The sequence below is a fragment of the Poecilia mexicana genome, unplaced genomic scaffold, assembly GCF_051168715.1.
Source record: "Poecilia mexicana isolate PSO_F unplaced genomic scaffold, ASM5116871v1 scaffold_6, whole genome shotgun sequence".
In the NCBI taxonomy this organism is placed as follows: Eukaryota; Metazoa; Chordata; class Actinopteri; order Cyprinodontiformes; family Poeciliidae; genus Poecilia; species Poecilia mexicana.
Genome location: NW_028263375.1, coordinates 4,940,491 through 4,964,559, shown reverse-complemented (window position 1 = coordinate 4,964,559; position 24,069 = coordinate 4,940,491). Strand labels below are relative to the sequence as shown.

General features: G+C 38.9%; 1 protein-coding gene across 1 annotated transcript in view; it reads right to left on the bottom strand.

Annotated features, from left to right (window-relative positions):
• Nucleotides 1-18,605, bottom strand: part of tspan9a (tetraspanin 9a) — a 215,162-nt gene extending 196,557 nt beyond the window's left edge. Inside the window, exons 1-2 of the mRNA XM_088006114.1 lie at nucleotides 18,386-18,605; nucleotides 1,137-1,200 (exon numbers count right to left, since the gene is read on the bottom strand). The gene's annotated coding sequence lies outside the window, so the exon portion shown is untranslated. The remainder of the gene's footprint in view (nucleotides 1-1,136; nucleotides 1,201-18,385) is intronic.
• Between the last annotated feature and the right edge of the window lie 5,464 nt (nucleotides 18,606-24,069).

Sequence of the window (24,069 nt, the reverse complement as noted above, 5' to 3'; positions counted from 1 at the left end):
GGGGGGGGTGTGTGTGTGTGCGTTTGTTTGTAATACCTTGTGGGGATGATTTTCCTGACATATACTACGTTGTGGGGACCAATTGCTCCTTGTGGGGACCGGAGCCTGGTCCCCACGAGGGGAAACCCTGTTTTTGGGTCAGGGGTCAGAGTTAGGGCTAAGGTATGAATTGAGTTTTGGTTGGTTAGGGTTAGGAAAAGGGTAAAGGTCAGGTTTAGGCTGTAGAAATGAATGGAAGTCAATGGAAAGTCCCCACATAGATAGCAACACAAACATGTATGTGTGTGTGTGTGTGTGTGTGTGTGTGTGTGTGTGTGTGTGTGTGTGTGTGTGTGTGTGTGTGTGTGTGTGTGTGTGTGTGTGTGCGTGTGTGTGTGTGTGTGTGCGTTTGTTTGTAATACCTTGTGGGGATGATTTTCCTGACATATACTACGTTGTGGGGACCAATTGCTCCTTGTGGGGACTGTAGCCTGGTCCCCACGAGGGGAAACCCTGTTTTTGGGTCAGGGGTCAGAGTTAGGGCTAAGGTATGAATTGAGTTTTGGTTGGTTAGGGTTAGGAAAAGGGTAAAGGTCAGGTTTAGGCTGTAGAAATGAATGGAAGTCAATGGAAAGTCCCCACATAGATAGCAACACAAACATGTATGTGTGTGTGTGTGTGTGTGTGTGGGGGTGTGTGTGTGTGTGTGTGTGGGTGTGTGTGTGTGTGTGTGTGTGTGTGTGTGTGTGTGTGTGTGTGTGTGTGTGTGTGTGTGTTAGGAGTGTGTTCCTGCTCACAGTTGGATGGGCAGGAAATGAGTCCCACTCAACCTGGAACAATGTGGGATCGGTTCCCATTTCCTGGAACATCTATTGTCTTTTCTGCTACAATACCAACAATCAAACTGGGAGCTTCAACGATCCCCTCGAAGGACATTATGGTTAGTTAAATACTTTTTAGCTTAAATAAATAACTTTTCCACTTCATTTCCTACTTGAAAAACAATCATGTACACATCTGTTCGTTTGCTTGTTTTCAGCTGAGATTTATTTAGCAAACAGCCCAGTGTTGTCTTTGGGCTGACATGGTGAAGGCCTGAGCCAACTCAAAGCTAGAACTAACAGCAACGCAGAGAGGAACATGAAATCACTGCTTACCGGCACAGATGTGGTCAGCAACCAGCGGGATCGGGATCAGGCCCGGCGGCGAGACTTTGACAGTCTGTCAAGCACAGGAAGAAAGACTGGGAGTGAGAGCAACTCTTGATCTTAAATCAACTTTTACTGTAAGCAAAAAGTGCAGTGAAAGCTGATGGCTGCCACCGCTAAAAGCCTGGCTGCTGAACAATGCTTAGATGAATGAAAACAGAGTCCCAGCTTGTAAAACATGAGGGCGGCATCACGATGAAAACTGCTGCATGAAACAGAAACACTGCTGGGAGATAAACCGCAGAGATTTGGTAAAATTTCCTCACATTAAAATATCTTAAAAGCTGGTGACACCCTGTGACTTTCCCAAAACTCCCTCATGGAGTCAAAATGACTAAACGCAGCATGTTTTCCTACAAAGCAGCAGCGCTAGCACTGCGCTACTGCAACACAAAATAAAAGCCTCCCACTGAGGTTATTTCAGCTGTGAAACAATATTTACTCTCTTAGCTGTTTTAGATTTGTATTGATGTCTGTGTATTGAATCATTGATGAGTTGCAGCCATTTGAAGTTTGTATGTTGGAAGGATAGATCTGATATCAATATCTGTATTGGTACAAATATCGAAAGGAATTCTAGATTGGTTACTGGATCTATAAGGAATCTATTCAGACTAATTCTATGCTTTGTGCTCTGAATGACGTCATGCTTTATTATTTATTTTACATTGGCTATTATGCTCATAATTGCACTGACTGAACAAATTAAAGTTGTGTTTTTACATGTTCCATCTGTTGGTGTATTTAAACTGTACTGGTGCAGCGTTATCAAATCAATTTATAGTTTAGTACACTTATATCTGTGCTTAAAAAAAGAAACATTTTAGGTCAACTCAGCACCGTTTTCCTGCATAGAATCAGTGTCAGCCAATACCTGCCCTCAGATATCTGTATCGGTATCGGAAGTGGAAAAAGTGGATTGGTGCATCCCTAGTCTGGTGTTATCTTAATTGGACATCAACACACAAAATCATGTCTAGAAAAGTCTTTTTTTGTGCCGTTTACTAGACAAGATTTCATTCTGCAGGTTAGTTTGTATTATTTTCCAGTCTATACCTTCAATGCTCCAGAAAAATAAACAAGAAAAATCCAATAAAAACAAAATTGTCCAGTTTGTTTGTGTTACAAACTTAATAGCTACATACTTATTTGTTTAGTTCTATCTTTTAAGAAATGTTCTTGTATTGTTAATCCCTCTGATTTCCTTCCTCAGAGGGCCTCTCTGAAGAAGAGCAGTGACAGCAGCTCTTCACAGAACGTCCTGCTTTTTGACCTGTTAGCCGTAAAACCGTCGCTGTGAAGATATGCAACTTGCTCTGTTTGACCCTGGGTCAGGAGCTGGTAATCCACATTCAGACAGATTGTATTGTTAGTTAGTGATAATCATTGGTGCTGTAACTGTGTGAAGTGTTTCCCCCTCCCTTTAGAGCTGCAGCGCTCTCTGTGATCAGGGATCCTAAAGACAATAAAAAGAGAGAAGCAGGAAAATGTGCTTTCAGAGCAGCAGGAGATTGTAACTGAAAGCACGTCTCTGTCTGTTCTCCTCGTGAGTATTCAGAATCTAACTTTGTCTTGTCTTTCCTGTGTTATTTAATCTGTGTTAATAGGTGTCAACTCTGACAGGCTTTTTTGGTAATCGATTATTCTATTGATTATTTGGATGAATAATCAATAGGATGAAAAAAACAGAACAGTGGCGAGCCTTTTAGCAGTTTCTGACTCAAAGCAGCTAACAGAGACAGAAACCTGTCCAGTGAGCTCAAACTCACCCAGACTGGGCCTTTCACCCTGCCAGTCACTCCATCCAGAACCACAGCTGGCAGCCTCTCAATCTGCAGAGCTTTTCAACAACTTGCAGCCATTTGGCCTCTACAATTAAATTTCTACTCAGGCAAAAATACCTCCAGAAAGAAAAAGTGAGTCCAAGTTAACATTTACCAGTTTGCTGTTACTCTAAGAGATGGACAGGATTAGAAAAACTAGAAAAAGAAGCTTCACAAAAAACTCAGGATGAAATTTCCTTCTATACCAGCACAGCAAAGAATAAGCTCCACCCCCTGGTAGTTTTCAACATCTGGCTCACAGTGAAATATAAAATGTCTGTTTAATTAATTTGTTGTTTTTATTTGTTTTGGGGTGAAAACATAAATGGAACAACAGCTTTAAAATATTATCAGAAATTGGGTGAACATAATTAACGCAAATAATTATGTTCATGCAATCAGAAATTATGCTGCAGTTCATTTCTTTCACCGTCCTAACTATTTATTTATGCATTAAAGTTTATTGAACTGGATTTCTATGAGGCTGGATTGAATAAACACTGTAAACCAAACTGTCAGCAGAAGGAAAATGGAAGAGAGGAGCAAATATTAGCTGGAGGTTTGGCATTTTTATATCCTCCATTTTCCAATAGTAGAAAATCAACAGCAGTTCATTAGTTTGATTTTTATTTTGCAACTTCAAACCTGTAACCTTGTGGGTTTCCATAATGAGGTCAAAGGTTGGTATTTCCCTTCTGTGTTCAGCCTTCATGCAAGATGAAAATGTTTTCTTCATCTCACTGACATAAAGCTCCATCGGCTCTTTTTGTTTTACAAGTTAGACCTGTGAGAAAAAATCCATCTAATCTGTGAAATGATTTACAAACTTCTTTAACATCTAAACGATTTCCACTAACAAAACATAATGAAAAGACAAAATATGACATTTCTGTGGCTTATTAGCAAAGAGACACTTGTGTTAAAATATTGTAAGATTAAGAAGCCAATCAAAAGTCAAACTGACTGAAGTCAAATATCTGAAGCAATCACTTCAGATTAATGACGGATTAAATCAGCCCCTGCAGCCAAACACGGTAAATCTTCATTACACAATGTTTGATGTTGTGAGAACATTATGAAATTGTCTGCAGAGCAACACAACGTCTCAACTATCAGATGACAGATTGATGGCTGCTGAGGATTATTATGGTTTCAACACTTAAGCCACACTCAGCCACAGTTCTCCATCAGGAATGCCAACTGCTGGATGTGAAGCACAAACAGCTCAGTAAAAGTCTCATAATAAACCGTTAGTGTAGGCAGGTCGGTGGAGAGATCCCCAGAGGTCTGACGAAGCCAAGAGCGTGAGAATCTCTCCCTCTCTCTGTATTCTTAGTTCTTCCTTCTCTGGATTCCAGGGCATAGATAGCTCTCTCTCTTTACTGCCTCAGGTCATAATCTGCAACATTTAACTGACAAACTAAGAATAAAAGCATGGTTTATTAATAATTATTACAAACTTCTGGACAACGTTTCTGCTTTAAAAGAAAGTAATGCAGCACTGTTTCACATTTTGTCATGTTCCATTTTATAGAGGAACACAGAGTAGTGAATGTGATGTTCAATGGCAAAACCAGGAAAAACATCAAATAAACAGGAAAAATGGATCATCTCTCTGTGTTTTACCTTTTTGTTGTTTCTGCTGTTTTTAACACAGAACATGAGTTGATTGGAATTTGGTGAAATTGGGGGCCAAAGTCAACAACAAATGTTTATCTTAATAAACATTAGCAAATCAAGCCAAGAAAGCCAGATACTGAAGGAAAGCAACCAAAATACAAACACATGGGTCATGAACTGTAAGGTATTCATCAGACTCCGCCTGAAGAAGCCAAAGTACTTGTACTCAAAGACCTGAAGGAGTTGGAGAAATAAGATTATTAGTAAAAGAAAAAAAAAGAAATACAAAAAAAAAAGTTTTTGTACTCATGCCATTAATATGAATGTTGAGATTAAGGCTGTTGTAAACAATTATTCTAGTCATTCTATCCTGACAGTTCATCGAGTAATCAAATAAAAAATGAGATTAAATGAAATATTGGTGAAAACGGCCGTAACATCAGTGTGCCTTACGTTAAGCATCAACACCCGCCGCGCTCAGAACCAGCCAGGCAGCAGCTCCATGAGAAGGTTCTCCATACATCGCGACAGTCATTTAAGGACACATTGGTCCCCCAAAATGGTAAAATCCCAGACATTTTCATTAATCAATTAAATCCCCCTGAACCAAACTTGAGAATTGGATTTTATGCTTCTATGTGCAAAATCAGAGAAGTGAGAGTGTTGCGCAACACAAATAATCATCCGAGTGGAAGATGGTGTGCTAAATAATAAAACATAATTTTACAAAGCTTCGAGGCAGATAATTTGCCTGGAGAAGTTTTAATAGTGGAGGCACTTGAATCTTTCAAGGAATCGTTACAGCCTGAATGAACATGAAAACAATTGGATACGATTTGGTGCCACATGTGGAAGTGGCACAGATCAGATGTTTTGGATGGTGAAAACAAATCTGAAGTTCAGACAGCTGTGAAAAAGTCAGATTTGAGTCACATATGGGCAATATATAAATGTATATATTGCAGAACATGAACAAGGATTTACAATTACCATTACAACATTTTGACAAAAAGGGAAGAAAAGCAGGAAGATATCAGCCCACAGAGAACAGACTGCTGATCCTTCACTCTTACAAAACTCTGAATAAGTAATCATCCTTCAAACACACAAGGATCTAATATTTCTAGAGATCAATAAGGAGTAAATACAGTTGGAATAAATGCATTTTTAAAGACAATTAATGCATGAATTTATCCTTTTGGGGACAAAGAGGTAAGGGACTCTTTCCTGTTGTTGACTTTCTGTTTTTGTTGCTTCTTTACCCAGAGTTCACCAAGTTTTTGAGGTTTATTTGTGCTGATTTGCTGCAAAAGTCATGAGTACAAACAGCTTTAGGATGACTGATATGACCGCTTGTGAAAAAATTATCCCAAAAATACAAAAACCTTACTAATATGGCTTGACAGGATGATTAGTAGCTATTAACAGTGATATGTGTGGAACTGAGTGAAAGTTATTTTGAGTTCCTCATCTACATAAAAATGAAAATGACTCATTGCAATAAATATTATCCTTGTTTAGTTAATGCAGATTTACTCACCGCAGCTTCATTATGACTCTGCACCAAAAACAATAAAATGTCTTCCTGTCTTCATGTGAAATGTGGACAGATTGTTGAATGGAACAGAATCTCCCTTCTAGTCCACCAGGGGGCAGTCTAAAAATTCATAAGCTTTTCTATTTGCATTTCAATCAGGTCATTAATATAAACAGAAGAATCTCAATAAATGAAAATATCTTCAAAAATTGATTCAGTTCATCCCTCTGATTCAAAAACTCATCATTCCACAGAGAATTATCCAGAATAATTTATCTTAATAATTTCTCTTCAGGTTGATTCTGGTTTTCTGCGTATGACAACCAAAAACTCTGTTTCTCAGGCGAATACAATACTACATCTGACTAAAAGTAAACTAAAAGTTAGTCCATGTACTGAACAGTTTCTGCTCTCAGTAGTTGGTCTGGGCTCCTTTTGCATGAATTCCTGCATCAGTGCAGTGCGGCTTTGGGGAGATCAACCTGTGGCACTCAGGAAGTCCAGGTTGCTTTAAAAGCAGAACTTCAGCTCATCTGCACTGCTGGTTCTGGACCTAAGCAAATTCTTTGGGAATTTTTATTACTGCTGAAAAAAACTCTTGGAAAAATCCCTGAAAAGACAGCAGATGACTAAACACAATTACATTTTAAGACCAAAATTATAATGTTCTGTTAAAGTTAAGACCACTTCCTTTTGTAAGGAAGCTGTTACTTGCAAAGAAGTAAATGGGAAGCAGATTACAAAATGTCTAGAATTGATTTTAAAGCAACAAATGAAACGCTGTGCCAACACCAGAGACCCAAATACGCAGGAAGACGGAGCACGTGCTGAAAACGGACCTAACCAGGCCGAGTGTCGGTACGAGGTCTCAGCCTCAACGTCTGCTTAGGAGATAAACACAAACCGAATGACCAGAGAAAACCTCAGGCAGCAGCAGATCTGAGGTTAACAGAGGAACTACTGTGTGAAACCTGAACATGACTCTGCTTAGAGGTCAGACGTTCAACAAACTTATTTATGATGGGGGTTAAGATAAACTACTGGAGCCTGGGGTATAACCATGGGATGAAAACCTGTAAGAATTTCTTCAGTTGTTGCCAACACTCATCGTGGAATTCAACATTTATTTCAAGGATTTTCTCTTTTATGAGAATGACCAGAGCAGAACTACAACAGAAAGTGGATCTGCTGAAACAAAACCAGACCAACTTATGACTCAATAAAAAGGCTCTGGATCTGTGAAACTTATGAAGACTAAAATACTTTCTTTATTCAGAAAGTCTGCTTGAATCTTCACACAACATATATTAACACACAGAAGAACCAGACAATCTACAGATCACCTTGAGCAGCTTGGAGGCTAAAGCTGTATCTTGAAGTATGAGCATTCATTGTTTTAGGAAATAATGCTCATACTTTGAAACAGTGCTCAATAACTGACCTCCATGTGAAAGCAGAGCGTCGCCCCCAGACGAAATAGGAAAAATTAAACCAGGGTTGGCAGAGCCGAGGTACATGTAGGCATGTGGCCAAGTGTGAGGATGAGTGGAGGGAGGTAATCAGGGGCTCTGCTGCCAACTTAGCCACTTTGTTGTCATATTTAGCCACTTTCCAGACCTTTTAGCAACTATTTTTCACTCCAACAAGTAGCTAGCAACAAATCTAGTGATTTTTTTTCTAAAAAACAGTTCCAGGTTGTTGTTTGTGACTGACTTCATAAATGTACACAGGGTGATTTGGTGTCTCAGTTCTTGGCAACGCAGGCAGCCAAATACCTTCTGTTGCATCCGACTCTCCCTCAACCACAGCCTAGACACACCCATCGTGGAGCTCGATGGTGTAAGTGGTACACTGGTGGGCCGTTAATAACCGTTCTTGTTTTGCTTTTTCCCTTTTGCTTCCATTTCCTGTGATTGCTGCATTTTTTGTTGCGTTTGTTTTTGTGAGTTTAGTCTTCGTGTGTTTGCTGTGTGTTTCGCCGTTTGCACCTTACGCCACCATAGGATGCAACTGGGCCTTGAACTTAGCCATCAGATCTAGCGGGCCGGCATGCCCAGGATGGTCGGACTGCTGTTGAGTGGGTTTGAGGTCAGGATTGCATCTGCAGGCCTTCATCCACTCCACGCCCTCCAGATGCAGATTTTCTATTTTAAGAGCTGCAACCAGTTCCTCCTGAAACTCAAACGAAACTTTCAGAAGAACATCTGGTTCTGACCGTTAGATCTGGTTTGAGGCGACTCAATTATCTACAGGAACCGCGTCATAGAAAGAATGTTGTCTAGCTAGCAGAATGAAGGATTTTGGTGCTACCTTGTTCTTCACATGAGCATAAATGAACAATGATGTAAAGATATAGACTATGGAGCCACAGCATTACATTTTGTTCATCTGTCCCTTGTTGACTGCTTTACTGCCTTTTTCTGCACTGCATCCAATAACTGAGGATTCATTTCTCTGAATATTTGATGTTTCTGTGTTTGTTAGTGAACACAGAACATAAAAGTTATGATGGATTTAGTTTATCAGTGCTTCATGAAAATGTTTTATTTTTCAAGTGTTTTTCATTTCCTGAGTTCAGATTTTGGATAGTATTTAATATCCCAAATGTCTTTGGCAAAAACAAGCAGATATCTCATGATTTTAATTCTGAGTTTCCCAAAAGTCATTTTTATTCTCTCTGTGCAGCAGGCTGATTGCTTTTTTCTGGCTTGAGCATTCAGAGTGGGATTGGTTGTGCTATATCTGGCTTTGTGTACCCGCTCCTACATGCTTGACTGCAGAATCTCATTTTGCAACAACAATGTGAACGAAAAATGCCGGTTCTTCAACAAAGCTCTACTGGTTCATCGCACTTGATCGAAAACCATCTTTTCCTCTTAAGAAGATTCTTTTGAATGAAGTCCAACAGAGAGAAAGTGAGAGTCGCCACCTTCATTGTTAACTGAGGAGTTATTTTAAAGCAGCTGAATACATCAGCATACCAACAAATGTAGTGCACTGAATGTTCCTCACAGATGCCCCACACAGAAAACCATTTCCATAGACGCTTAGAAATTCACAGAATTCACCTTCCGTTCTCTTTTCATGGCATCTGGTATAGAAAATGAACTTTGCACTGTAGAGACCTGTCTGGGATGTAGATGGTCTTTAATTTGACAACTTAAAGAAGGAACATATTGAATTTTTCAGGTGATATTACAGGTATCTAAACAGACGGATTCAATGTTTGTGCATCAAAAGGATGCAGAATATAATTCATCTGTCCAAATCTGTCAGATGTCATTTGAACCTCTTGCACAGAAAGTCGAGCGCCGCCTAGTAGCGAATCAGTATTAGCAAATTTGCCTATTCACTGAATTTTTCATGAACCACCTCTAAAATGTTCTGTTTTTCTCTAGTAAACATGTTATGTAAAGAAAAGTGGCTCAAATCAGTTCAACACATTTACTTTACATGGATTAAGAACCTCCTTTAGCTTAAAGGCTATGAAGAACACTTTTTAAAGTTGTTTTAGATGTTCTTGTTTCAGACTTTCCGCTTTGATTTAAAGTAAAGAACGAACAGCGTAAGGCTTTAGAATCTATTTTATTTCAACTCTGCACAGTAAATTGATGAATAGCTACTGAAAGGGGCTAATCTACCTCTGTGATATAAAAACGGTGGCAACACAAGCTGGCTAACGCTAACAAGCTCCAGAAATCTAAGCAACTAATCATGAATCACTTACTGCCAGAAACCAACTGAAAGTACAATTTATGGAACAATAAAAATGAAGAGGAAGGGTCCAAAAACAGTCTGCCTCATCCAACAGGCCTCTAAATCAGAGTGGATCAGGTTTAAAGAGTTTAATTATCATGGTGGGGTCTCAATTTATGGAGCACCGGGCCGCCGAGTGACTCACTGACTTGTTTTTGATTAGAGGCCTTGCATGAGAGCTGGCTCTGTCTTTTCCAATGAGGCTCCTTGATGCACAGCTAATCACAGCGGCTACTTCAAAGATCGCACCAAATTAAAGCTGCAGGACCTTTTAATTCAACCCAACACCTCACTGCCAAAGACACACAGTTCAAATCAGGAGAGAGAAGTTGAACCAATAAAAGTGGAAAAGATGTGATTCATTTCTCAACTCCAACTTTCTTCTTTTTTTTTGGAAGAATATTTAACGCGTCTGAAGCGATGACCAACATATTGAATTCAAAGGACTCAATATGTTGGTCATATTGAATCCTCGTAGTGAAGGATAAGACTGGTATACAGACCCATTCAACAAATTAGAATATTATTAAAAAGTTTATTTATTTCAGTAACTAATCACCAATTGAAACACATTATATAGATTAATTAAACATCTGATGTTTTAACACTTAGTAATGATGATTTCCTGCCTAACGAAAACACAGCATTAAAATTAGAATATTATATCAGACCAATAAAAAGTATATTTTTAGAAACAAAAATGTAGGTTTAATGAAAAGTATGTTTAACATCTGCTTAAAGGTTGTTTTCAAAAGGCTATTTTAATCTGACAAAGGAGACTCATTGGGATGTAACTATAGCAACAACTGGATTTAAACAAATACAAGACACAGTTGTAGCTTTTGCATTTTGATAGCAAACAGGCATGTAGAGCAATATAAAAACACCACAATGTTTCATATCCAAGTCATGGCTTTCACTTTGATCTATGTTGGAAACTCTTATTTTGAAAGAAAGGAAGTAGAACCTAGATCAGCCTGTCCAACAACACTCACTTGCAAAATCAGTTTAGAAGTGTTCATAATAGGGCTGCATGATATTTGAAATCTTGCAGATTTTATTGTATAGACACAGTAGGAAGGCATAAAAAAAAACTATGTTAAAGGAAATAAGTAGCATTTCCAAACTTATTTTTCCAGATGTTAACTTTCTGGATGACTCTCAAACATCTCCTTTATCATGCTAGCAGGACAAACAGACACATGTTCAGCACTAACCAGAACAAAAATATTGGTCTTTCTGGGAAACCGAACATTGTGTTTCACTTCACCCTCTGAGATGGATGCATGTCTAAAACCCGGAGGCGTAACCAGGGAGACGGCGGGGCAGGAGGAGCCGCGTGTGTCTGCAGGCCGACTGTGGGTGGCAGCTGCTTCATCTGCAGCCTCCAATTTAACTCAGCAGTTTTCCTTTAAACATTGTGGTATTCAAAGCTTAATTACACACAAACACAAAGGCAAAGAAGAATACGGACAACTTTACTGAAAACCACCATGAAAAGCACCAAATAGTTGTATCCTAATAGTTAAATCCTGCATGGTGACTGACAGTAAGTGAGATGCTGCAGCCGTCTGTAAGGTAATTTAAGATGCTCTTTTTTGAGTCACCTCAGTTTTTATCAGCCAGCCTCTAAATTTAGTCTTCAAGGCTTTCTGCTTCAGAAAGCAAAAGCTTTCTGCAACAGATCTGCAAATGAAACTGAAAGCATATTTGATGTTTTTTCTGTTTATTTGGTTAAAAGAAGCACAGCGTGTGATTCGGTTTCGTTTCTTCTACATCTAAAGGCGGGGATCCCTGTCCGTCTTTAAAGCGCTCTAACTAAACTTTCTGTCAGATCTTTTAGTTTTTTAGTGCACCTACATGATAAAGACACTGAAAGCTTAGATGTTACAAACACTCAACAAGTTGCATGATCAAAGTCCTGCTTCCAGGCACTGGAGACATTTTCACATATAATTATGAAATTGGTCTGCAGCAGCACGAAATCCCTGCTAAAATAAATGAGTAAAAAGGTTTTCTACTGGCTTTAAGGCTTTAATACTGGATATCCAATGATAGCATTCACAACTGACCTGAGCATTCAGTGTTATGATGTCACAACAGATCAGGAGGTTTAAACTGAACTGGTTCATGTTATCAGTCTTAAAACTAAAAATGTGGACTGAAATGTTTCTACACTGTCTTTAGCTAATAACCGTCTTCATGTTGCTTTTGGCTCTCAGGTTTATCCGTCTGTTTGTTTCTCCTCCACTCTCTATGTTTTCATATGTTGTTTGCTAGAACAGCTAAAAAAACAAATATTTTAATATTTCTGCAGTCAAACAACAAAGCTGGTTTGAATTCGTCTTCAAAAGCCCAAAATAATGTATCTGTTCAGCTGCCAAAGCGACTCATCATCCCTGCAGAGCTTTTACAGCCGTTCGTTTTAATCCTCTTTTTTAAGCTCGGCCTCTTCTGAGAAACTCTTTATTTAAGGTTCAAGACAATAATTGTTCTGTGATTTTAACAGCCTGTTTTCTGATGTGAACTCCATTTAAATACTCTGTTTGACTCCATTCATGTTTTCCACACTATGGAAATCACTGGGCCATGTTTCTGTATGAACATTGATTATTGATCAGATCTGGTAGCAGAACGTCTCTTGCATGATCTTTCTGGGAGCTCTGCACACCCAGGTGTGGAGACACAACGTGGCTGCTGCACAGCGGACCCGCGCATGCAGCCGTGCATGTAGGCTTATTCAGAGGAATTAGTAGTTTGCTTCTGCAACATCTCACCTTTTGCAGAAGCAACAAGTCTTCTTTAGTCAGTGGACTTGCTCCAAGAAAAGCTTGTTTCAGGGCAGAGACGCTTTTTCTCTGCAAAACTCAAAGGAAAAATTAAAAAAAACATCAGTTCAAATCTTTCAGAGTCTTAAATATTTGACAAGTAAGAAAATAATTTTTACTTTTTAATGAGAAAATTTGGCTAAAATTAAATCCCCAAATCCCAGACAATTGCTGTCTTTGGCAAAAGGCAATATGTAATATGGAAATATGTATTTACTTACTTATGAGAAAAACACAATTAAACTACTTTTCATAAATCAAACCGATTTTAATTAGATCTGCATTCTGCACAGGCTTTAAGTCTGGCCTCTTTAAATCATTTGCTCTCACTCTGCGCTCCACTGGCGGCTCTTACAGTTTAGTGGCGCTCAGAGAAAATGTTGTTTTCAACCAGATGTTCATTAAGGAATCACAATCCTCACTGAAGTATCAATAAATGTAATATCACAAGTTTATTTGTAATATTTAGAGATCCAACGCAACTCAACTTTACTTTTACAGCACTTTAATAAAACCAGTAAAGAATCACAATGTTCTATAGTGAAAATAAATAAATCCAACAGTATTCAATAAAATTAGGACAAACTATTAAAACAATACTTTAAACAGTTTAAAACGAACTGAGAACAACTAATGCAAAAGTGAGTTAACAGCAACAGCAAACAGCCAGAGGAGATGCCAGTTTCATTTCCAAAGGCAGTTCAGCCCACAAAATGGAAAATTATAATAAATTATGCAACATGCAGTAAAAGTTGGGTCTTTAAAAATATTTCGTCACTTGGGTTGAATTTCACCGTCTTTAATGCTCACAGTTAGTAAAGATCTGAACGTTTATGGAAGAGAGTTTAATCAAGCAAGATTTAATCATGATCAACATCTTTATCAATATTTTCCGGTGGTATTGTAGTGTTATGTTTTCCTATTTCTGTACATCCACAGTAGGAACTGTTTGCAAAAATAAATAGGAAGCAAACTAGTGGTTCTGTAAAACTAGACAGTGAAACCAATGAAAGTGAAATAAACAGATTACAGATCTCTATGATTTGGAGCAGTTGGCCACGCCCACTTTTGATTTAATTAAAAACATTTGATTTAACACCGGGGACAATTTTGTGCAAAGTTTGGTGAGATAACAGATGACTCTCCCAATTAGCATTTTCATGGAGGAAAGAAGAGTAATAGGAAATCCTTCAATTACAGAAAACCTTCACTTTGCTGTCGCTGCTCAGGCTTAAGATGAGGAATGTTTACCTGACACCGCCATGTTCTTGTAGAAATATTCAATTCCCTTTAATGAAACAACAATACATATTTTTGAAATGCTCACACCAACCAATCACCACAGATGAAGGCTCTCAGCAGGAACAAGGCAGACCCACCATGAAGCTGTTCGTTCAGAGCTGAGCTGCAGCAAACAGAAAACAGAAGCTAAATGTGCATAATGACAGTTTTATTGTTGGTAAGGCTGAATCAGGAGCTCTTTGTGTTTACGTAGGAGCTCCTCCACAGTAATGTGAAAATGTTTAACATGCTTCAAGCTGTAAACTGTCAGCTCAGGAGGAAATTAACCTGCTGGTGTGGAATATTCAGACATGGACTCGCCTTCAACCTGAGCAGACCACAGCCCAACTCACAAATAGACCCGACTGTAAACTACCGCCAGCCATTCACATAGCAAGCTGAAAATATAGGCACAGCATGTGCTGCTAGCAGTGGGCATGCAGCAGAGTGGAAGGTCCACAGGAATGCAAAGCAAACCGTGTGTAGGCCTGCAAAAAGGGCTGTGGCAGAAGCTTTAATGACAAGTAGAGTCAGAGTGAGTCAGCGGCCATGCTGGTCAGCAACCAGCCTCGCTCTGCACGTCCTGCTGCTGATTACACTGGAGGGACCAGATTAAAGTGGCAGAGAAAAGGGGGAGATAACTAAATGTTGATGTAGCAACACAGAGGATCCATTGTGAGGCCCGGCAGAGTGAGATCTAACCAGCACAGACAGAACCGCCCCCCCACCGGCCAGCAGAATGGGAACCTTCATGAAAGGACAAAGCAGAGAGCGGAGCTCTGTGGCGACTGTGTGGGCCGAGGAAAGCTGAGGAAGTCAACACAGTCGGAGGGTTTACATTGTTGCTTTTGTTCACAACCGCAGAGAATCAGGCAGCGGGTCCTGGAGGAAAACCGCTTCAGAGGTTCTGGTTTCTGTCTGAAAACAGACAAAGTTTGTGGAATCCCATGATGCACTGGGGTCATTAAAGCAGCACTCCATGAGGTGATGATGCTGAAAAACTCAGTCTTTTCTGCTAATTCATTACTGTAGCTATGGGTCACTGATTGCAGTTTTCTGCTCTTCAAACAGCCTGAGCTGCCGATTCACTTTCTGGCCGATGCCAATTTTTTCTGTCTGAAAAGTCGCTGACTACTGTTTACTGAGCATGTGCAGAAGTGACCTGGTGGACGGGTCCACGGGTCTTAGTTCAACTTTGTACTGATCACATAAAATTTAAAGAAATTACTGGACTTTATAACATGAAATGGTTTATGGGTTATGCATACTTTTGCTAAATATTACCAGTAACTCATCAGTGTTTTAGTGATTCATTTACTGCCAGACTGACATGTTGATATTTTGTCTCATCGGTGGGTCATGAGGTTGGTGCCGCTGCACCATGTGAGAATGAATGCAGGGTCAGATGAGGATGACCTTTCACCCCTGACATGCAGCAGCTGGCCTTGATGCCCGCTGCACAGCACAGCTGGAGCATTCGGCCTGGAACGGAGCGGCTGCTTCATACGGCCTCCTCTGACTGCAGGACATACGTTGTGTATTTTTGTCTGTAGTTTCAACAGTGTGATGTACGATGAGTATGAAACGTGTTGAATTAAACAGATGTTGATTTTTAAAAGATAATTATTGAAAAGTCAAAAGCAAGTTCTAAATTTACTACATGGATCCTAAACAGAATAATAGACACTAACAGTACGTAGAGCTTTATTTATAACATTTAACATTTCACATTTAGTCACTATCCTGCTACTTACTTTATATCAGAATTTTTCTGTCAATTAAATATTCAGATTACTGACGGCAATGAGAAATGTCCTGATTGGTTGGCGTATGAATTAATGATGCACCAATCAGTGTAGGGCTGAACTGATTAATCAAATTAATTGTGACAAATTGATTATTTAAATAATCATCAAACAATTTAGTAAACCGATTAATCAATGCCTGAAGTACAACGACTTAAAAAAATATAATTTGCTGAAAGAACAACACACTCAGAGCTGTATTTAAGCCAAAACTGCATGAAAAATAAATACAATTTAGCATTTAAGATAAAGAAAACTTTTGTTTGTAAGTATGTTCAAAACTGAACTGCTCATGTGGCAGTTTTAGTTTCACCTGGTTCAAACTCTAAAAAAATAAAAAATAAAATTTCCCATTAAGTTTTTTTTATCTGAATATGGTATTCTTTAAAAATAAGATCAAATCAGCAGGTCAGACCTGAAACAAAGCTGGAAACTAGTACTGGTCTGATTGGCAGCCGTAAGATGAATCAGCGCAGAATTTCAGCTACGATGCATGACAGTTGCATGACGGATGCATGACGGATGCATGACGGATGCATGACGGATGCATGACGGTTGCATGACGGACGCATGACGGACGCATGACGGTTGCATGACGGATGCATGAGGGTTGCATGACGGATGCATGACGGTGGCATGACGGTTGCATGACGGATGCATGACGGATGCATGACGGTGGCATGACGGTTGCATGACGGATGCATGACGGATGCATGACGGATGCATGAGGGTTGCATGACGGATGCATGACGGATGCATGAGGGTTGCATGACGGTTGCATGACGGTTGCATGACGAATGCATGACGGTGGCATGACGGATGCATGACGGATGCATGGCGGATGCATGACGGTTGCATGACGGATGCATGACGGACGCATGACGGACGCATGACGGTTGCATGACGGTTGCATGACGGATGTATGACGGTGGCATGACGGTTGCATGACGGTTGCATGACGGTTGCATGACGGATGTATGACGGTGGCATGACGGTTGCATGACGGTTGCATGACGGTTGCATGACGGTTGCATGACGGATGCATGACGGATGCATGAGGGTTGCATGACGGATGCATGACGGTTGCATGACGGTTGCATGACGGATGCATGACGGATGTATGACGGTGGCATGACGGTTGCATGACGGTTGCATGAGGCATGGGAGTGGCATACAGAGCAGCATCTTGCTCAGCTGTTGCATCTGCACTGACTCAGAATCTAAGCTTTTCATTCTCCACATTCCTGTAAACCTTCACTGTGATCATAACTTTCATGTCAAACCCTCTGAAAATTAACTTTAGAGGAAAAGTGCTTAACTTTCTCCAACCAGGATTAAACTATTCCTCCTGCTGAAAAGCTTAACATCTGTAAACATGATGAAGTGTTTCAGTGAACACTGTTAGGCCAGATTTTGGTCTCAATGCTCCCCAGCATGACAGCCTCACGACACAAAAAAATAGAGCATCAAAGCAATAATGTAGCTCTGACCAGCTGTGTTTTATATTTCTACGGCTTTCTGCCCAGGGCGGCAGGATGGGAGAGGTGCCTAGTAGTAGCAAATATGAGTTATCTTTCAGTTATCCCCAACTTCTCAAGTTTTCTACAGATTATTTCCATGTCCAGTCAATAACAATCTACTCTGTTATGTACTACCCAACAAAAACTAAATATTAATAATACATTTACATTTTAGCATAACCCTTCTGGGTTAGGTTGGGTTCTCCAAGTTGGTTTGATCCAAAATCAGGGCACAGAAGTCACTTCATCTCCATAAAGTAGCATTTATTCTTGGTGTCACGTTGAATTACAGTAAAGTCTGACAAAAAAACACATCAATGCAGATAATGTATGTTGCTTACAGACACTGCATGACCACCAACCACTTTTCTTGATAAAGTTTTGTTTAAAGAAGAAAGTAGGCGTCGCGGGTGATCTGCCGAGGAATGTAATAGTTGCTAGCCCAACCAATGGAAATGGACAGTAAATGAAATGTACATAATCTTGGCACATAGAAACATCTTCTCAGAGTCAAATTAGCTGTTTTTAAACTAAATCAGCTGTAATCTCAAATTAATCAGCATATAACCAAATGAAATCTGGATGTCTGGCCCAAACACCTGTGTGAGAGGCCATTATGCTCCATATTTTTCAAAATTAGCTTCCCTATTTTCAGACAGCTTTGAGTGTCTGTTTAATTGTGAGGGGGTTTCAGAGGGAGAGGTTCGCCCTGGGCGCCATTCATGCGAGAACCGCCACTGGCTATGACAACACTTCAGACAAGCATTAAAACTATAAAACTCTCATTACAACAAAACGGTATATTTCCGCATAAAGTCCACATAAAATTCACTGCAGTTTCCGGTTACTACACAGAAGCCAGGCATTGCTGTCTCATTTTATGACAATAACAAATGTTGATAGAAAGTGTTGAAACTCGCCAAACAAACCCTGAACAGTTTAAACTGGAAAAAACGCAGGACCTTCATGTCAACACGAAGCGCTAAAGGTTCGGCGGGACATCAGCAGCTTCCAGATCTGTAACTTACCTGGTTCACGGCTTCTTGTTCTTCTGGGGCCGCGAACAGTCCTGCTGCGGGGGGAGAGGCGGCCAGCCGAGGCGGGGGAAATGAAATCACTTCCAGGGAACTTCAGCTCAGCCCAGAACTGTCTGTGGTTCGGAAAGCTCAGCGTTTCTTTCCTGCGTCTTTACTTGAACAAAGTGTCCGGGACGTCCTGCTTCCCGGCCGCCCCCTGACTCACCGTGTCCGTTATTCAGAGGTTTTTATTGAACAAAAAGGAAGTTTGGGAATGAGAGGAGGATCTTACTGACTCCTACAGGCGAGTCAGGATCCCAGACTTTTACAGGCTGGGGGCTAAAACATGCAAATATTTAGTTTCATCATCATTTAAATTAAAAAAAACTGCATTCAAATCACTTAGTGAACAAATACGACAAGGTTTGTTTATGATTTTTCATTTTAGGAGTTTTGTCTGCAGATTCAGGTTCCACGGAGCTTTTAGGAAAATATACAAGAATCTGTGTTTTGATTTCGATTATGCTGTACGTAAAAAAGTGAAGGTATAAAAAGTTTCTGCGTCCATCCGCTTTTTCGATCCTATCATATATGTCATGCTTTATTTATTTATTTATTTATTTATTTATTTATTTATGTATGTATGTATGTTTTATTTATTTATGTTTTATTTGCTTTATCAGTGTGTGTGTTTTTGACTTGTGAATGGAAAGATTACAAATGGCCGAAATAAATAAAATACCTGAAAAAAAAAGAAAATTGTTGGGTGGAGTACCCAAATGTTGTCCTGAAGTAAGAGTAGCACTTCAATACATGTTTACCCAAAGAACAGTGAAAAATTATTCCACAAATAAAAAGGCTACTTGAATAACTGATTAAATAACAGAACAAAGCTTGTGAACAAACAGGAGGTCTCACTTTAACATAAATTGTAAGTGTCTGGGGCATTTTTGGTTCAAACATAGTAGTTCTTTATTTACTGAAGTTACTCTCAGTACAGTATCCAGAAATTTTACTCAAATTAGAATGGCAATAACTCATAATAATATTATTAAAACAAAAGTAAAAGGTATATTGTAATAAAACTACTTCTAAAAGTACACCACCTCCAAAAGGTTACTGAAGTAAATGAGAGTTAATGTGTGGAAAGGCTAATTTGGGTACATTTTTAAAAACGTCTCCATGACAACACTCAGTAATATTCATATCACAGGTCGACCAGGTGTTTAAAGAAGCTGTCAGGCCTCAGTGTGTAAATCTAGCAGGTTTTGAACCAGAAATAAAACAAAAACAAACATCGAAATCAACATATTTGCTCAGTGTCTTTGAATTTACTCTGACTTGATTTTAAAATATCAATGACGCAAATCAAGCGTTGGTTTTTTTCATGCATTTACATCTTTAATTATCATCATCGACTGTGAAGTTTTCCATAGTGAGAAAGAAGCTCACCGTTCTCTGGACAGGAAAACTTAAACTCACCTCACCTCGTGTGTCTCTGCTTGAATAAACCTGCTGTTGATTACACCATCATTATAAAAATACAAAAAAGACACATTTAAAAGTTATTATCATTAAAACACCTTTCAGGCCCTGTTGGGAGTCATAAGAAAGCAGATTTAGTATTTAAAAGTACACGTACAGAACATCAGAAATAAGTGAAAGAAAACATAAAATAAGAAGACAAAGTTTAACACACAACAATCTGAAGGAATTAAATACTCAAAATAAAACATAATTAAATTATGTTGACTTTAGTCATTTCTTAAAATGTTGATGTTTTATTTTAGTGGTAGTAATATTTGAAACCTGTATGCTTTTTAAATCTGCCTGAGTTCTGGAGGCCTGCAGGATCCGGGACTCAAATCAGAAAACAAAGTGTCCACTTCTTTTTTAGAGGGATTGTTGAACTCAGAGAATCATCAGTCAGCCATGTCAGCTGATTTCTGTATGAAATATTGCAACAACTATTTCTTCAACACATAATGTGTCACAATTTGTGCACTTTTTAACCTTTCCTCTCAGCACTAATACATAGATCATGATAGAGGAGCACAGGTGGGCTTGTTGAATTAATGACTTAATGGGCTGCGTGTGGAAGAGAGCCAGGCCTCAACTAATTACAGTACAGTGATAATCAGTGAAGCCAGCCGTGCAGCTCACTGTGACCAAGGACAAAGACAGGAAGACGCAGCACAGCGTGCGCCTGCTGCAGCTGAGACGCTGCCTGTGCTGCTCACCTCATCACTGCTGTTGACTTTTTATGCTTCATTTCAGACAACAGCAAGTCATTTATCATCTGTCACTAAAATTAAAAACAAAAATAACAGGACATGGAGCAGCGCGTGGCTCGGTCCAGTTTAAAAAACACTGGTTGTGTTCTCATCACTTCTCTGGTTGTGTGCAGAGACAGTTGGGGAAAATGGCCGAACAGCAGGAACAACAGTTGTGAGAGATTATCACCATATGAAGCTCATCACCATGAAGGCAGATGTCGCTTGGAGTGAAATTTTTCCCTCGATTGCCTTGTTGTAGCAGGAGTGCATGAGGTAGAAATCTAGGTAAGAAGTCTCATATCTGATGCCTTTTCTTGTTTTACCCATTTATGTAAAATTATGGTTTAAATCTGGGAGAAACAGAAAATCAGAGACCAACCACATAATGATTAAAGTTTCTTATTTGCATCAGAACTCAGCATGTGAATCCAGCCTGCTGCTGCTCACTGTCTGCCAAAAGTCATTGTAAAAGTGTAATTTCATCACATTACTAATACACACTTTATTGTATTTTATGCGGTAGAAAAACACAATGTAGCAAAGGAAGGAAAATGATTAAAGGTGTTCAGATCTTGTTACAACAGGAGCATCTAGTTTACATACTTCAGATCAACATTAGATTCTTTTTCTTCTTTTGCTCTTTCCTTTGTTTTGTGTTTGTATTTCCTATATACAAAATGTGCTATATAAATAAAATGACCTTTATCTTGACAATCAAATCTGAAAAGCGTGGAGTGTACGTGTTCAGCCTCTTGTTTATTTGAAGATAACTTTTGCTTCAGTTGCAGCTGCAGAAGTTAATTTGTGATCATCAATCACAGGCTGATCATTTTCTCATTCTTCAAAAAGCCTCAGTTAAATGTGACAAAGAGTTCTGGATATCATTTACTAAAATCTACAACAGATTTTCAGCTGGACTTTGATCAGTTTAGTATTCACTAGAGACAATGTGGTTTTGCAAAGAACAAATCATAAAAGTACAAATACAATTAAAAATATGAAAAATAACCACAACATGCACGATAAACCAAAATACAAATACTGATACTACATTCTTTATTTTGGTTTATCAAGACAACTTCTATATAAATCAATCAATTAAATTGTATTTGTATAGTACTTTTCAGCAACAAGACATTTCAAAGTGCTTTACATCATAACAGCACAGAAATACAAAGTCATAGAAATACAGACATTACATTTTGCACATCAGATAACTGATTAATGTTCCATGATTATGTTTCTAAAGCAGCTAAACAGCTGGTATTCAGTCTAGATTTAAAGAAACTCTGTGTTTCTACTATTTTTCAGTTTTCTGGAAGTTTGTTCCAGATTTGTGGTGCGTAGAATCTGAATGCTGCTTCTCCATGTCTGGTTCTGGATGCAGAGCAGAACCAGAACCAGAAGACCTGAGAGGTTCTGGTTTTAATGTTGTGCTGAACCGTTCAGCCATTTATAAACTAACAGTATTTTAAAGTCTGTTCTCTGAGCTAAAGACCTATGATAAAGACCATTCAATAAATTAAAATATTATTGAAAATCCCATGTATTTTATTAACTTTATCATTAAATGAGACACATTACAAAAATGATTTACACATAAATGGATGCCTAAGCGTCTATTTCTGATAATTATGATGATTTCTAATGAAAATGTGACATTTAAAATCATATTACATCAGACCAACAAAAAAAAGTATTTTTAAAACAGAAATGTGGGCTCAGTGAAAAGTCTGGTTAATAAATACTTAAATGGTTATTACTTTTAATCTGACACATAATGTGACAGAAATCCTGACAAAATGCACTTTTGTGCATCTTTTTTTCTGTCCCTGCTGCTGCTGTTGCCTTGCAGCAAAAAGGATCCTGAGTCATTCTGCAAAGAATGTACATGTTCTTCCTGCATAGAAATGTGTGTTAGATGAACTGGTTTGTGTGTGTAGCCCTGTGGTGAGTCGTCAGCCACAGGGCTACACCTGATGACGAGGCGCTCAGGACGGGATGATCAGCTTTATGCATGTTGATTGTTTTTGCTCATCACTCTGACTTATGGACCGTCTCTGAAATCCTCTTAAGTAAATAAATGTTATTATTCCAGCATTTATTCTTGTCCAGTCAGGAGAGTTTTGTTGCTGCAGCTGCTGAGTCCTTCCACCAACCGGGGGCTTTCACACAGGTGGAAAACGTTTCTATCAGACAGGACAGGTGACCTGAAACAAACCAAACTCAAACATGGGTCTGCACAGAAACCACAAGTCAGAAATTCATCTTGCTTCTGCTGACAGGATTCTGTTTCTAACAGCCTTTGCTTTTAGGAGGCTACAGGTTATGTAACCTTTGTTAACGTTGTGTGATGCCTGAGGGACCAGGGGAGCTGATCCCTCTGATTAGTTTATCTGAAAAGTCAAATCAAGTGTTTCAGATTCAAGAATAAAACATTAAAATCCAAATGATCTGCTTTAAGTAAGCGACCCTAAACAAAGAGCTGGGTTCATTTCAGTAATAAGGCACTTTTCACATATTAAACTTTTCATTCTTGCCTGAAACAAAATCTGATTACCAACATGTTGAAGTAGTTATTCAGCTATTTTATTCATTTCCTGTTCTGAAGAGAGAAAAAGGAGCCTTCAGATAAATAAAAAACAGCAAACCTTTGGAGCAGTGTTCAGTGGAATAATGTACCTACATATTCCACATTTTTTAGCTTAATACTAGCATATAGTTTCCTAACTTCATTTTACTGATTTTGGTGTGTTGGTGTCACATTTTTGTGCTCTCATTTGAGTCTCTACTGCTTCTAGAAACAAAGTGTTTAAAATAAAACATTCAGCTGTTTTCTGGCAATAAGTTAATGTTTTTTTACATTTCCAAGACGTTTACCAGTGAAAGCAGATAACCTCCAAACAGCAGACTCTGCTCTGAAGAAGAGAAGCTGAAGAACTTTAAGTCATGCACTTTCCAGATTACTGTTATCAAAAATGACATTGTGTGCCTGGCGAAGGATCAAAGCCAGAGAGAAACTTTGTCATGAATTATTAATTCACCCTTGTGCTGCTGTTACTTGTCAGCTGTCAAATTAATGCCCTTCAAACAGCAGGAGTATATTTGAATCTGATGTCAAGAGCAGCGTCACACATTTCACTCTAGATTTTAACAAAAGAGCCGTCATCTCGCTCCATTTAAAAACAACTCAACATTTCTGCTTCCGTCATCACTTCCTATTGTCCTTCAAAACTTAATCATTGATCTAAACAGTGCTGACCACTGAAAAATCACAACTCATGCCGAGTTCTTCATCATGTCCAGTAACTTCAGGCTGATAAAGGCAACAAACAGGGTTTTTGTTTTGAGTCACAGGATGAAGTGAAACAAATTATTTCCATCTTCTTTCTGTGGTTCTTTAACAGCAGAAGAAGAAAC